Source organism: Aegilops tauschii, chromosome 5, assembly GCF_002575655.3.
Source record: "Aegilops tauschii subsp. strangulata cultivar AL8/78 chromosome 5, Aet v6.0, whole genome shotgun sequence".
NCBI lineage: Eukaryota > Viridiplantae > Streptophyta > Magnoliopsida > Poales > Poaceae > Aegilops > Aegilops tauschii.
In genome coordinates, this window is record NC_053039.3 from 27,342,484 (window position 1) to 27,358,871 (window position 16,388).

The 16,388-nt window shown below is 49.2% G+C and overlaps 1 long non-coding RNA gene across 1 annotated transcript; it reads right to left on the reverse strand.

Moving 5' to 3' along the window:
• Positions 1 to 11,162: 11,162 nt before the first annotated feature.
• Positions 11,163 to 11,460, reverse strand: LOC120964487 (uncharacterized). Its single transcript, XR_012183568.1, has 2 exons — positions 11,348 to 11,460; positions 11,163 to 11,240 (listed from the first exon to the last, which is right to left on the reverse strand). It is a non-coding gene; the product is annotated as an uncharacterized lncRNA (long non-coding RNA).
• Between the last annotated feature and the right edge of the window lie 4,928 nt (positions 11,461 to 16,388).

The following is a 16,388-nucleotide window of genomic DNA, read 5'->3' on the forward strand; positions in this document are numbered from 1 at the left end:
ACGTGATATTTTTTTGACAGAAGCCAATCGGGAGAAGGAGAAAACGCTCGCACAAGGAAACGCCTGACGTACGAAAATTTTCTGGGTCCCATCATAAACCAAAAAACTGAAGAAACAGTCCTCCCTTTAATACTAGGTAAAGATAAAGAATTGTGTATTGTAGAATAAGTGTCGTGGTTCTAGTTTAAATTCACTTATTTTGGAATGAAGAGAGTAGTAGCATCTAATTAATCTGAAACTGATATAAAATTGCAAGATTTATCTGACACCACTGCCTAGCTATTAGTACATTCTTTCTCCACAAATACATTTCAAGACATCTGTCATTAATTTGTGGAGTAAAAAAAAGTAATCTCGGACAATACTTTAGTCAATTCAAGTAGCACTCAACCGTACAGGCTACATCAGGCTAACTAAAAAGACTACAACACAATGACACATGAGGTCTCTTGCAACTCCCGCGCCTTGCTCTTCCCCCCAAAAGCACATCCTTCAATTGGAAGCAACTCAACATAAGCTCAGCTCATATTTAACGCCGCTTTCCCCTTTGCTTGGACTAGGTACATCCCATCCCAACTCGTCATGTGTTGTGTTGAACACTCCATCTTCTCATACTCGCGGATGCTCCCAAACTAGTACCGAGGTCTCTTGCTGCGTTGTCGTTGGTCCGCCGATAGGTGCTTGCGGGTGACCGTCGATATGAGCTCCTCAGAACGTGCACCTAGAGCAGAGCAGAGAGGCGGGGTTGCGTGCGCCAGCGATCCCGCTCGTGCTCTAGCTAGCTAGATCGGCCAGCCGGCAGGTCGGATCTGGCTTGGGAAGCTGGCAGGCAGTACTACAAAGTCGGTGATGGATGTCCGGACTCTCCCCCTAAACCACGATGGCTCGTCGTCGGCGTCGGCAAGCAGCACCTCCTCCTTCCGTGCCTTCGTGCACTCAACCGAGAAGTGGCCGCGGGTGCCATAGCACTTCCCTTTCCTTATTGGAGACTTGAGCTTCGCCCCAGCCTGCCACTCGGCCGCCGTGAGTAGGAGCTGGTCATCGCACCGTTCCGCCCCCAGCCCGTGTGCGCCGCCGGGAACATTCGTCCAACGCCTTCAGCCGGCTAAGCGCCTTCTCGAACGCCATCGTCTCGACGTCACAGAACTGTTTGATTCCGGCCACCGCAAAAATACAACCGATCTGGCATGGTGTCGAGGAGCTTCTTCACCATGGCGGCATCGTCGAGCGTAGAGCCATGGCTGGTATTTCTGGCCGCCATGCCACTGATCTTGCGGGCGTAGTAATCCAGAAGCTCCCCCTCAGCCATGTGTAGCATGTCGAACTCGCCCTCGAGAGTTGTAAGGCGAGCCGCCTTGATGCGACCGGCGCCGACAAACCTCGTCTTGAGGCTATCCCATACCTCCTTCGCCGTCTTCTCCATCAAGACCTGCATGAGGATGTCCTACAACAACGGTCTGAGAAGCTAGGTTCTCGCCGTCTTCTTCTTCCGTTCGTCCACCGCCACGTCTTCCGCAGGGGACACCTACTCCCAGGGCCCTGTGCATCAAGGATTGTCTCCACCTTGATCGCCCACAATGTGTAGTTCGCCGGCGTGAGTACCAGGCAGGACAGTGCCACCGTGCTCCCCACAGGTAGGATCTATCTTGAGGCTCTGTATACCAATTGTTGGAGCCGATGCACAGCTCCCTTGTTCTTCCCCAGGAACTGGTCCCCACAGCTCACGGAAGAACAAGAACACAAGATAGTTTTGGTGCCGCTGCGCACAGAACAGGCCTTTTCTCTGTATTTCTCTTATCACAAAGCAAACAGGATTACAACTTAAGTAGCTACCCACACACACAGAGCCGGATGACACTAACAGAACGACTTGCATGCACACTAACCCATCAGCTAGCTTTACGCACGCACACATGGGTCAGCCGCTACTCTCGGCCACTAACATCACCATCTGCTATGACATCTTCCTATGCATGCACTAACACACGCCACAGTAACAAACTAACTAACCCATGCATGCATGATTATCCGATTCCCTTGCTGCCGTTTTCCCCAGCCACGACCACACGCGGGGACTTGGCCATCACACGGACACTGACATGCTGCTAACTAAACTACGTACATGACCATATAACATGCAGACTCCAAAACACGCACGCCATAACGCGCGACACACGCACGCCATGACCGGACACGACGTGGTTTATTTTCCTTGCATGGACAAGAAGAGATATCTGAAGCGGATAAGCGCATGCGTGTCTAGCTAGTGGAAGACTTGACTTGCAAGCTTCCGTTGCGTCCATCCTCTGAGCATGATAGCGGCTATCTCTCTCTGTGGACCGCATGCATGCTTGCTTGGCGTCGTAGGAGATAGGGGTATGATGTGATCCGATGGCTGCTTCGCGTGAACTGGCACCTCGTTCAATTCAGAAGGAGGATCAACCGGTAGCGCGAGGCGACCTGACGACGGCGCATATCTTGGTCACGCCGAGGCATCGCAGCAGGAGGCAGGTGCATGACGGTTGTGAAGGCGAATGATAACATGTTGTCATTACCGTTATCCATGGTAATTCCCGGTGTCTTCTATGCCTAGCTATACTTATCAAATTCGCATCATCACCAGTATGCAGTGACTTGGCAAAAGCGAGAAATATGAAGCTGGTGTTATGCTTATTTGAACAATTGCCAGGGTTAAAGATTAACTTTTACAAAAGCGAATTGTTCTGTTTTGGAAGAGCCAATGAGGAACAAGAGGCTTATAGGCAATTGTTTGGGTGCGAATTGGGGACTTTACCTTTTACGTATTTAGGTATACCAATTCACTATCGTAACCTGACAAACAGAGAATGAAAGTGTATCGAGGATCGCTTTGAAAAGAAACTGAGTTGCTGGAAGGGCAAGCTCATGTCTTACGGAGGCCGATTAATTCTGATTAACTCGGTTCTCACGAGTATGCCTATGTTTCTCTTGTCGTTCTTCGAAGTCCAAGTTGGACTTAGGAAAAGACTGGACTTCTATCGATCCCGATTCTTCTGGCAGAGCGATGAACTTAAAAGAAAGTATAGACTCGCCAAGTGGGATATTATCTGTCAGACCGAAAGACCAAGGGAGTCTTGGCATTGAGAACCTCGAGGTCAAGAACAGATGTCTTCTCAGCAAGTGGCTGTCGAAGTTGTCTGTCGAGACTGATGCCACTTGGGCACAGATCCTTCGTAGCAAGTATCTTCACTCCAAAACTTTGTGCCAGGTGACAGCGAGGCCGACTGACTCACCTTTTTGGAAATGGCTTATGAGAGTCAAATTAGCCTTTTTTAATAGGACAAAGTTTATTATCGGTAATGGTGCTACCACACGATTCTGGGAGGATACTTGGCTCGGAGAGACTCCCCTTGCACTTCAATATCCGTCTTTGTATCATATTGTTCAACAACGTGATGCTTTCATTGCAACGGTACTTCAATCCATTCCCCTTAATATTCAGTTCAGGAGGACGCTAGCCGGTAATCGTTGGGAAGAGTGGCTCCATCTAGTGAGTAGACTGATGGAGGTTCAGCTATCTCAACAACCCGACAAGTTACGCTGGAAGCTTACTAGGTCTGGAGAGTTTACAGCTAAATCAATGTATCTTGATGTTATCAATTGAAGCTCTATTCCTAGTTCCAAATATGTTTGGGCTGTCAAAGTTCCTTTGAAAATTAAAGTGTTTATGTGGTTTGTACATAAACAAGTCATCTTAACCAAGGACAATTTGGCAAAGCGTAACTGGACAGGACCTACTAGGTGTAGTTTCTGTGATCGGGATGAAACCATCAAACATCTTTTTCTTGATTGCCCGTTGGCAAAAGTTTTATGGCGGACGGTCCATATTGCCTTTAATATTACTCCTCTGAGTTCTGCCAACACATTATTTGGAACGTGCCTTAACGGGATAGAGTCCGAAACAGCAAGACACATTCGCGTAGGAGTATGTGCTTTATTATGGGCAGTATGGAACTGCAGAAATGATTTGGTTTTTAACAGATCAACAAATATTCATTTTTTGGAGGTTATATTCCGAGCCACGGCGTTGATCCGTATGTGGTCGCTACTCACTCTGACGGAGGCCAGGGAGCGTTTGGTTACTGGATCTATCCGGTGGGAGATGGTAGCACGGGATATCTTCAACCGGTTTGGATGGCGGTCATGTAATAGGATAGGCAATTAGTTTACCTATCTCTCTTATGCCAGCCGGTTGTGGCTTTTTTGGCTAGTTTTGTTATTGACCTTTTGGCTCTTTGTGAGCTTTCCTTTACTTTCGTTGGAGACTTTAAGACCTTGTTGAACCTTTTTGCTTATCTATAAAGTTGGCCATATGCATCGTTCTGATGCAGAGGCCAGGGAGTCCCCCCTTTTCGAAAAAAAATCACTAGTGTGCAGGGACACAAGAACTAAAGCAAAAATATGGTATTGGATTATTCTAAGACAAAGAAATAAAATGACGAATAAGTTGTTATCCTTTTGCCTATGGAAGCCATGCTCTTTATAAGAACTCGGGTTGTATGTAGTGCTCCGGTAGATCAATAGTTGAGAATCCTTTGTTATGAGCTTCGTCCTCTGGTAGTTCAGCGGCTACGAGATTTAAAACAAATGATGAATGTACTCATGTGTTTTCTTTTGAAAATGTATGCTCACATTGTTCCCATGAAATATTTGGGCCTTCCACTCTTTGTTCCGCATCCTTCAATTCCTTGAAGATGAATTTGTAGCTAGACTCACTACTTGGGATGGACAAAACATCACCACCATTCCCCACGGAGCCCTTGTAAATCCGTGCTCACTTCTCAAGCCATGTACCCCTCCACTCCACTCACCATCCCTCTGAGCGTCACCCACAACCTCAACAAGATTGAGCATATATTCCTATGGGCGGGAACGGACAAGGTGCCAAGTGCAAAGTTAATTTGGAGGCTGTTTGTCACCCAACCAAGCTCGGAGGCCTTGGTATCCTCAACCTTGACATTTTATCTCGAGATCTTAGGCTATGATGGCCATGGTATGAGTGGAAGGACTCCGGAAAGTTATGGGTGGGTATGGAGAACCCTTGAGATGAATCCGACCTCGACATCTTCTACGCCTCCATGAACATCATCGTGGGAATGGTGCTCGCACACCTTTTTGGGACCTGCAATGGGTGTAAATGGGACCAGACCAAAGGAGATCGCCGCTTATATTTGAGGCGTCGATGAGGAAACAGTGGTAGGCTAGGGAGGCAATGAAAGATGATGCATGGGTTTGGAAAATTAAGCCGCCCCGCACTTGGACTTTGGACTTCATTCGAGAATTTGTCACCTTTTTGGCGTGCCTTCACAACACCCCAATGCATGATGATGTTGGGGACGACATTTTTTGGAAGCTCACTTCAAATGGGCAATATTCCACGGTATCCCAGTATCATGTCCAGTTATTGGGACTAATTCACACTTCCATGAAACCAACTATTTGGAAGCCTTGGGCTCCCTTGAAAGTAAAATTCTTTGGGTGGTTTGCTATCCAAGATAGGATTTGGATCGCCGACCATTTGTCCAAGCGTGGATGGCCGAATTGCGGGCTTTGCCCTCTTTGTAAACATGAAGACGAAACCACGGCTCATCTCCTCTATGAGTGTCGCTACATGTTGAGAATTTGGGGGATGCTGAAGGATTGGCTCTAACTTTACATCACTCACACTGACACGTGCGCCACTGAGCGATCGGTCATGGATTGTTGGATTGCGATGTCAGATACCCACATGCCACACCGTAAGACAATGACATCGATCACCATGCTCATCTCTTGGACCATTTGAAACGAAAAAAAAGCGAGAGTCTTTTGTCACAAGTCTACCCCACCCTACGTCATTTTTGACATGATTAAGAATGAATCGAAGCTTTGGAAGATCGCGCGCGTGAAGCATTTGGGTAAAATGAGACGGCAGAGTAGTGGTTTTGTAATAATGTAGACTTTGTAATACCACTCTAACTTCTTAATGAATGGATGAGGCAAATCTTTTGCCAATGTTTTGAAAAAAACATTGATCTCCTAGTTTGTGCATCAAGATGATGTACGTAGCCAACACACATTAATTCGTACAAAGTTCATGAAAATCAAATCCCAGCCACTAACCTTCCGTTCTCAGAGAGATAAAGCAAGCTAAGGGAAAGCCAACGACGTCGCCTAGTAAATTAGCATGTGATGGTTGGTTGCGTCAGTGCTCGGGACAAAAAGTCAGTTTTTTTTCATGCTAATTGAAGGATTCCATTTGCATTTCGGCAGTGTACACCCTCCTGTTTGTAGCTCATAAGGCGATTAGCCAGAGCAGCGTAGGTAGCTAGGTTCGAATGTTAGCATTGCTGCTAAATTTATTGAACAGGAGGAGAAGAAGGTTGGTCCAGTTTATGAGGAAAACCGAACCAAAAACCGTACAAAGGGTGCCTTTCGGCAACCACACACACATCCTCACAAATCACGGGTCCCTCTGACCGGATTCACCTCCAAGACGATGCCCCAAGAGGGAACGCGATGCCGGATAGCGCCACCATCGTCCAATCTAAAATAGATCAAGGGTTCCCCCGAAGCACGGCGGGAAAGACAAGGTGGGAGCAGCTACATCGATGCCTCTAACGAGGGAACGACGCCGAATAGTGCCGCCATCGACGACTCTTGCCACAACCGAAGTACGACTTCCGTCGGCCGTCACACCTACATTGTTCGAGCCCATGATCTGATCAGCCTACACACCAAACCTCTACCCCTGCCTTCACAGCAAACCGCACATCCCGACAAGCTCGACATACTTCCAACCTTGCATCCGCATCACCCAGTGGACGGAGGATGCAACCCGCAGCGGCGCCATTCTTCTCCCATCGGAAGGATGCAACCAAGCAGGACGCCATTTGTCTCCTAGAGAATGCAACGCCTATGGGCCATTCATCTCCCGACGAAGGATGCAATAGCCGCAACAACGCCATTCCTCTCCCTCCAGCCACCACCATCTCGTCCTCCCACCTGCAGCAGCATCGAGCTTTCCGAACCACCATCGGGAGGATGCAACACCGAGCAGGGTGCCATTCATCTCCCACATCACCTCACGCACGGCTTGTGGCCCGCGGACACGCCGACCACGTCACTGTCCGAGCCGCCACCAGACCCTCAGCCACTAGGGCCAGCGGCGGACGTCGCAAGCTGCCTCGGGCCAGTGCGAGCAGGCACACACGAACCCTAGCAGAGAAGCATGGCGACCTGGGCCCTCTTGACCCAGATTTGATGCAGATCGGGCCCGCGCCACCGCAGACCACCAGGGCCCTCTGCTCATGGGCCTCGTCGCGCCACCCTTGCTCCTCCGCCCGTCGCGCCCGCTGGCGGCAGCTCGCCGCGCCTGCCACCCCCTCCGGCGCCTGCTCGCCATGCCCGCACGCCGCGCCTGCCAGCGCCTGCACACTGCGCCATCCGCGCCCTCCGGCGCCAGCTCGCCGCGCCCTTCGTTGCCGACTCGCCGCGCATGCTGCGACCCCGCTTCTCTCCTTGGCCGAACGGCCCCGCACAGCCCTGGCCTCGCAAGAGGGAAAAGGTGAGGCCCCGCCGCCGCCGACGCTGTGCGGGCTTTGCCCGGCGGTGCTTGCCGGCGGCGGTGAGGGAAGGGAAAGATCTGGGACGAGGTTTGGTGTGGCGGCTAGGGCTTCGCCCGGGTTGCCCGCGGGTAGCTAGGTTGGTATTTCGCCCCTTGGGCTGTATTCAGCGAGGCAGGTCCCACGCACATGCATAGGCATCTAGGCCTGTCACACGCCGCTGACAAGTTTGCACACCATAATCACGTGTCGTGGCCAGCGAGCAGGTAGTATGCGCACATAGTTTGCTAACCATAATCATTTTAATGGGGATCTCCTACAATGGATTAATAAAGAGCTTAGCAAAAATTACCATGTGTTTTTGCTCCACGCCCGTACAAAACCAGCATTAGAATGTGTAACGAAGCACGCGATTTTATCAAACACACTAATCATCTACACACCAAAAAAGTACTAATAAACACGTTTTGTCAGTGTTGACTTAACTACCAGAGCTTAATTAGGGTGAGTGATTAAAAAAAGGCTTTCGCCCCGTTTTATATATAAAGCAAAGATCATCAATAACCCGGTACAACGCACGCCACCAGAACACACGCACACACCCAAGGTAGAATACATAGGCGCTGAGCGCAGCAACACCACCCCTAGCACTACAAGAGCAACCGGGGGCCGGCCTCAACAGTGAACACGCCACCGCGAAGTGAAGAAGCTACATACGGCGAACCATGGGCTCCAAGGCGGTGCCTATAGGAAGGTTACGACACCGAAGTGCCGCCACCGCCCGATCCAAGGATCAGGGTTTCCCTTGGAGCAACATGATGGGCAGTGAGAGCCGCGGTGACGCCTTCAAGAAGGGAACGAGCTTCGCCGCCGCCGGCCCGTCCGAAGATAGAATAGGTTCTCACCCCGGCCAATATTCACCGCCACCGAACGTCACACCCTGGCTACCATGCCGCCCACACGGCCATGGCCACCAGGCAGCACCAAGCCACGGGCTTTGCCCATGAGCACCGCGACACCACCACCAGGGCCGCCGCCCCAGCATCCAGGACCTCGATGCCACCTCACCCGCCACCCACCGCTACCCCAACCAAAGAGACGAGTGGAAAGGAACCGCCTTTCGCACCCCTGAGCAGTCTCCAGCGTCGAGACCCAATAGGCCGGCCAAAAGTGGCCACCATCGACCCGTCCTGCCGCCGGGCGCGAGACAAGCTCGGTCCTGCCGCTGGGTGCGAGACGAGTCAGGTCCTGCTGCCGGGCGCGAGACGAGCTCGGTTCTGCTGCCGGGCGTGAGACAAGCTCGGTCCTGCTGCCAGGCGCGAGCCGAGCCATGGGCCGCAGCTAGGAGAGGGCCAACCCTCCGATGAAGGTAGCGCCCAAACGACGGGGAGATGAATCGAAGGTCGACAAGGGCGCTCACCGACAGGCAGAGGCCGAAGAAATCCAGCCGCCGCCGTGAAACGACCCAGACCGCCTCCATGGGCCACCACCACGCCGTGGCAGCCCACATCCAGGTCGGGACCCCGAGGGGCAGCCCCGAGCCAGCGCCACCACCCTCGCCGCCAATGGCCACCGCACACAAGGTCGGCTGAAGCCCACACCGCCGCCAGCGCCACCACTAGCACGAACCACCACCACCACCGCGCCGCCACTCCACCGACCACCGCAGAGACGGCTGACCATGGCCCAAGATGCCCACAAAGTACCCAGCCCGCGCCGCCCGCCAGATCTGGCCGCCGCTACAACAACCGCGGCCAGCGCATGGACGGGCACGCCCCGCCCCAGAGCAGCCCACCGCGCCGCCAGCAGGGCCCCGAGCTTCCGCCACGCCGACCCGCCACCGTGCCGCCGCGTCCCGCGCATCGCAGCGCCCAGGCCCAACATCGCCGGCCCGCGCCAGCCCCTGACGAGCGAGGAGGTGAGAAGTCCCCGCCGCCCGCGGGAGCGCCAGAGGAGGAGGAGGGGGTTCCCTGTTTTTGTTTCACCCTCAATCAGAGGAGCGGGAGATAACGAACCTAAAATTCCTGTTAATGTGCTTCAAGGAGATGTCGGGCCTCAAGATAAACTTGATAAAGGGGAGGCCTTTGTCACGGGAGGGGATTTAGAATCACATCTGTGAGCGGCACACATGATGAACTGTGAGCTGGGGTCTGTCCCAATGAAATACCTGGGAATGCCTCAAAGTGTAACACTACACATCTAATACATCAAAAGTGTAACTTATTATTCTTCTATCCTCAGCAATGTACGTTAGAACATTTAACTCTTTGTCGCTCCCCTCCCATACGGGGCCAAGTCATCAACCACACAGCACCTCGTGGATCCGCACCTCTGCTAAAAAGGAAAGGTGGTCTACTTAGCTCGGTCATCAAACCTGTAAAATACAATACTTGAATTCTACCTCGGCTCTTTTCCCTACCACTACTAGAAAAAGGGCTACTAGTGACGCACCTGTTTTGCCTACTAATGGCGCACTATAGGTGCGCCACTAGCACCACGCCATTAGATTTTATTACTAATGGCGCACCACAGGTGCGCCATTAGTATACCAGATACTAATGGCGCACCATGTGGTGCGCCATTAGTATACCATTCGGTGCTCCACTGGTATTCCCTCCAGGTGCGCCACTAATAACCTTATAGGTGCGCCACTAGTAATAAAGGAAGGTGCGCCACTAATAAGGGCTTAAATGCGCCACTAGTAATGTATTTGGAAAACAAAAAAAATCTAAATTTACAGAAAACAACCTATAAGGAAAAATAATTTAAAAACAAAAAATGAAATAGAATCATAATTTTTATTATAGTAAGAATATTACAATGTCTTTACAAGTTTCCAATAAAAGGAAAATTGCAAGGAAATAAAAGAAAATCCTAAAACTAATCTTCAAGTAATCTTTTCTTCTTTTTCTTCACTTTATCCCTGCAAAATGTAAGAAAATAAACAGAAAGACAAACAAACTATTTATAACATGTCAATACTGTCATTTTTATGCAGAACTAGATATGAGCATATATTTTCAGAATTACATGGTGTGAATAATGTATGAGTAAGATTATAATGGAAATGAATTTTGATAGGAGCCCACTTTCGACAAGTATTTATCTGACAGAGCTAAATAATCAGGGCATTTACCTTTTGATAATATTATTATACTATACTACCAGTATACTACTCCACTTGGCTTCATTTGAATGTACAGTCAAATTAAAAAAATGTGTTCATGGGGCAGCAGCACTAAGATTCGACCGTTTTCTGTCGGCCAACATATATATGGATAAATCAGAGATTAGGCATGCATATAAAAGAAGGAAAATCAAGAAATATTAATCAATTGGGGGTAGTCATGGTGTACTCAGTTTTATTACGGTGGCCAACTTTCACTATGTGTATATGTTTGAACAAAAAAAACTGTGGAAATAATGATAACGAATGGAAGAGTAGCACAAACATGTTCATCCAGTTCCACAACCAACCAAGTAAAGACAGTACCAACAAATGATCAAGAGAAAAGCAACCTTCAAGGCAGATAGGGCAAACATCCTCCTCCTCGATCTTATCTTCAGGGGCACCTTTTTCACATGATTCGTATTCATCCACCTTCAGAGATTCCTGCTGATCATCTGTTTTGCTTTTGATATCTGACTTCTCCAGATCTGCACATGAAAAATTATAAGCTTGCATCACTACCATCACTAGGCTAATTCTAATAAGCCTAAAATAAATAAATTCTAATCAGCCTCAAAGCCCATAAGAGCTTTACCTGGGTTTTCTGTAACTGGCAAACTAACATCATAAGGCAATGGTGCAGGGGGTGCCCGATAAGTGTCAGGAGTGGATGTGTCCAGATTTGTGTCAACGGCGACTATAGCAGAAGGTGGAGATGATCCATCAAAGGCAGAAGACAAAGGTTAATGCTCCTCCTAATGACAGCAAGCAGCATATCACATAGACAACATGACATGCGACATTAAGCAGTAGCATACTAACTAAAAAGTAGCATGCCTCATGACAGTAGTATTGAGCACAATTAGTATAGCCTTAGACTAGTAATTCATGCCTTTGATCCTAAAAGTTTTACAAAACTGATAACAATAGCACAATTAACAGTACAAGAAAACCAGCAACTATATCCATAGTGCCAACAACAGTAGAAACAACCTAGAACCACTTGAACTAGATACAGTAGGATGTCAATAAGGCATTATCCAAGTTCTTACACAAACCAGAACACCAAATCAGATACATAAGCAAGGGCATGACCACAGGAGCAACTAAAGGGATAGCAACAATTACTGGCAACATTAGAATAACCTTTAGTTGGCCCTAAAACAATCAGCAGTAGCAATGCATCAACAGAGCGGCAACAATCGCCAAGACACTAGAAGTAGTAGTAGGCCACAGAGGTGAAGTGGAACTCATTGGGCTAGGGTTGTAGCCGATGCCGAGCACGTCACCATACCAGCACGGCGAGGCAGCAGCCACAGCACCGCACGACGCCAACCAACGCCGGGGTTGCGCAACACGCCTCCCGACCGGCGGAGGGGCACCGTGCACAGCAGGAGCATGACCCAGGCAACACCAGCACCACCAGGAGGTGTGGGAGGTGGCGTACTCGACTGGAGCAACGAGAAGGAGACTGCCGGCGATGAGGGGCTCATCACCACCGAAACCCTAGCGGAGGGGATCGATGGGAATGACCTCAGGAGGCGAGGATAACCAAATTGAGCCGGTGGGGAAGGTAGATCAGCTCGAGGGGGAGCTGCCGGTGCCTAATCCGCCGCCCGCTGGCTTCGCCGTCGCCGGAGGTGAGGTGGCGGCCGAATCCCTAGCTAGCTACGGGGGACGATGGAGGGTGGGAGCGCCGATTCTGGCCGGAGGGGAAGGAGGCCTGGAGCTTGGGGAGGTTGGGGGAGTGCTTCCCGCAGTCGGAGCTCGCCGAAATAGGCCGGCGTGGGTGGTGGCGGCGACGAGGGAGAGGGGTTCGTGGGGGACAGAGGAGAGAGGTCGCGAGACAGAGAGGGAGGAGGCGTTCGGTGGAGTTGGGTGGGCTCTATCTCGTGAGCTCTTTTTTTTGAAACATAATTACTAATGGCGCACCGTGGGGTGGTGCGCCATTAGTAGTTTTGAAAAAATTAAAAGAATATTTTTTTACTAATGGCGCACCGTGGGAGTGGTGCGCCATTACTAGTTGAACTTGTAATGACGCACCATCCCACGGTGCGCCATTAGTAGTTTTGAAAAAATTAAAAGAATTTTTTTTTACTAATGGCGCACCGTGGATGTGGTGCGCCATTAGTATTTGCACACTAATGGCGCACCAACACATGGTGCGCCATTAGTATTTAGTAATGGCGCATCACATGTACAGTGCGCCATTAGTGTCCATATTGACTATAGCTGTTTTTGTAGTAGTGTATACATTATCCTCATCATACTGAAGTTGACATATTAACCGAGACAAGTTATTTATACTTACTTGCGGGTTGATCTTTTTGTACAGTGTGACATAAATATAATCACTTGCTAAAGTATAAAGGAAAAATATATTTAGTTTAGGGTTACCAATTCCTAATATCCAAGTTTGAGAAACTTCAATATTGCAAGTGTCATTACTCAAATTTGATTGTTTGCACTCAAGGAGTTGGCCAAAGCCTTATTATCAAAGATAGAAGCACGGAGACTGTCCATAGGACAACTCGTTTACTCTGAGGCCCGTGAGGCACAAAAACTTCTTCCTTGTCTCTCGGAAGCTTTCGATCAAGACGGACAACCTCACACAGGATAACTCAAACCCATGCATATTCTTGTACAATGCAACAAAATTGTACAATTAAATGAAGCAATGAAATACAAAAGGTTTGAACATATAAATGTTTCATCCGTACGTGGGTATGTAATTGCATAGAATGCTTAATGACATATCATGGATTGTATATGTTTTCTCATTGAAATTGTTTTCGGACATAACGGAAGTTGGTTTTTTTTAGGTTAGATGTAGCGTATAAGATAAGTGGGAAATTATTTCATGACATTATAAATAAAAAGATGGGAGGCATACAAGATGCATAATAGAATATTCATTTTCACCTATGAGAATGGATAACAGAATATACATTGTTTGTCACATATAAGAATGCATGAATTTTTTTTAGTTGAATATACATTTTCACATATAGACATGCATAGTACCAGTTACAAGGCCAACATGGGCCCATTCAGGGCCTGCAAGCCAAGCCAGAAGCTTCACTTGTCGCTTGGGCCGTCCTGTACCTTCAAGAGCAGCTTCCCACGTCTCGAGTACCCTCTAGGTCGCTGACAATCCTACCCTCAGCCTCACCCAACCCTCTAGGTCGCTGACAATCCTACCCTCAGCCTCACCCAACGCGAGGGCTGCGAGTAGAGGATATGCTAGGGCCATGGACGGCGCCGTCGCGATGGCCGATGTGGGTGATGGCGTCTCATCGCCTCTCCGTAAATTGTGGATTGGGCAGTTTCTTCGCCTGAACCATCGCCGAGCTCTCATGGAACTGCTGACCCAGATCCTTGCGTACCATGGCGGGCGTGGAAAGCCGGTCAGAACTAGAAAACCCTTGAGGGCGGATTGTTTATGAATTATGCTAGCTGAAAGACCGTTGGCAACTCCGGTGCAAATTTCCGATGCATCCCATTCTCAACACATGCCACCACTAAACGAGTGATGTTGTTCATCGCCATATCTCACACACTCTTACTTGTTCTCCCTGTACCAAATAAAGGATATGGGCATGATAGAGTTGTTTGAAGTGTTGATATCATATAAGAGAAGCGCTGTAGCTAGTAACGTGGGACTTTAGTGTCTCACCAACAAGCATGTACAATTTCTGCATCTCCATAATGAATTCCGCAGTTATTTGTAGGACGGTAGTTCACAAAAAAGGGCACAAAAGATAAAAATCAAATCCGACCATTTAATTAGCAGGCCTAATACTACTATTAGAAATATCAGTCTGAATTTGATCGGGACCAGGCACGTCAAAACCCTTTTTTCTGTCACGATTGAAGGACGATCTTCTGTACGTAGCTAGTGTCTGTTTGACCATCTTGGCGGATCATATACTTGTGGTGTTGTGGACATGGATTTCGGGCTAGTTTAGTTCGTGTCCACACATGTATGCCTGGGAAATATTGCTGCCTGGTGTGGACATAATCTCAGGTCGGTTTGTTGCCTGGTCAGGCAGCATTGGTTTAGAGGCGTTTGGATAGCGTCCCGGCGCCTCGATAGTTATTTGGATTAAAAAATTCAGCGCATGAGCCCACGTACAAAGATTCGTTTATGTGATTGATTAAAAAGTTCAGCTCATGGGCCTAAGCAGCTATTTTTTCACACCAGGCGTCTGAATCCTTACGCCTGAGCCAGGCTAATCTCCTCCCTGGCTTTACTGGCGAGACTAATCAGCTGCATGCTAGTCCAGGCCATGCTAGTCTAGGCTTTTTCTGGACATGACTAAACAACCCACGGGCAATGTCCAGGCATGCGGCAGGCCAGGCGAGATTTCTCGAGGACGCGAACCAAACTGCCCCTTCGATTCCAAAATAACTATTGCACCCATTCATGACTTTGTGTCCTAAAACCCATTTGAACCAGAACTAGACATAATGGGCTATTACCACGTCCTTCACGTGGGAGTTTAGGTGGGCTTAGGCCACACCAACGTTAGTGTCATTGTTGTTCTAGTTGACAGTGAAAGGACACCCCCTAAAAAAAGAGTGAAACGACATGCCTTAATTAACACATAGAACGATAGAAGAAAACAGATTTAATTCATGCAATGTCAACAGAATCAGTGCAAAGTTTCCAAAAGACTACCACGCAAAATTTACAAAATAATGAAGAATTCACATGGTGACAATCCATGGGCAGAACTGTCGTTGCCGAAGACACCAAAACCATATGGAATTTCAACAAAATTGTTGTAGGCAAGATGCTTCTCTACACAAAGCCGACATGTCGAACAAGGTTCTTGGCGCATGCTTCGACAATGCTCACCATTTGAGAGCCACAATTTGCTTCTGACCCCTTCCTGTCTTACATCGCCACTGCCAAGCCACCACGAAGGCTCGGAGCACCAACAATGTCCACCTCTCCAACCTCTGCCTTCGTCACACCATGAATTGTACCACTTCCCCGGCAATATGAGGAGGAGAGCGTGCTGATCCGGGGCTGCGCCTACAAGAGGGCTGGGCTCCGCAGTGTTGGGCAAAATGGTCGATTGACACGGCTATAGGAGGGTGTGTATCCTCTAGGAGTGCTCCTCCGCTTCTCCCAACAGAGAGCCGCACGGAAGGAGGAGGCTAAAGGAGGTAGAGGCGTGGAAGTTAGAGATGGATAATTGTTGGCACGGGATCTACGACTCAAGGAACAGGGCGGACACGCCATCAAAGGGCCTAGGGGTGAGGAGCCATCACCTCACTGGTGAAATGGAGGCGACTGCATGGAATCACGGATAATAAGGAGAGGACGGAGGAGGACAAGGGCATCTTTAAGGCGGACCCGCAAACTGCCCGCATACGTCTCGACCGCGTTTTCCAGATCACGGAAGCCATCCAACGCGGGGTTAAATAGGTCCGCGGGACGGTCCGGACGTACTCTCTCCTGCAAACCGAAGATAAACGTGGGGACCTTCGCGGGAGTCCGGACACCAGACACGTAGGACTCTGACACCTCCACCCTGCCAAAGCTTTTCCCGGACCCCATGCCACAATCCTCCTCATTATCTCTCCTTTCTTCTTTCTCTCTTGCCTTCGCCGCCACTCCACCACCC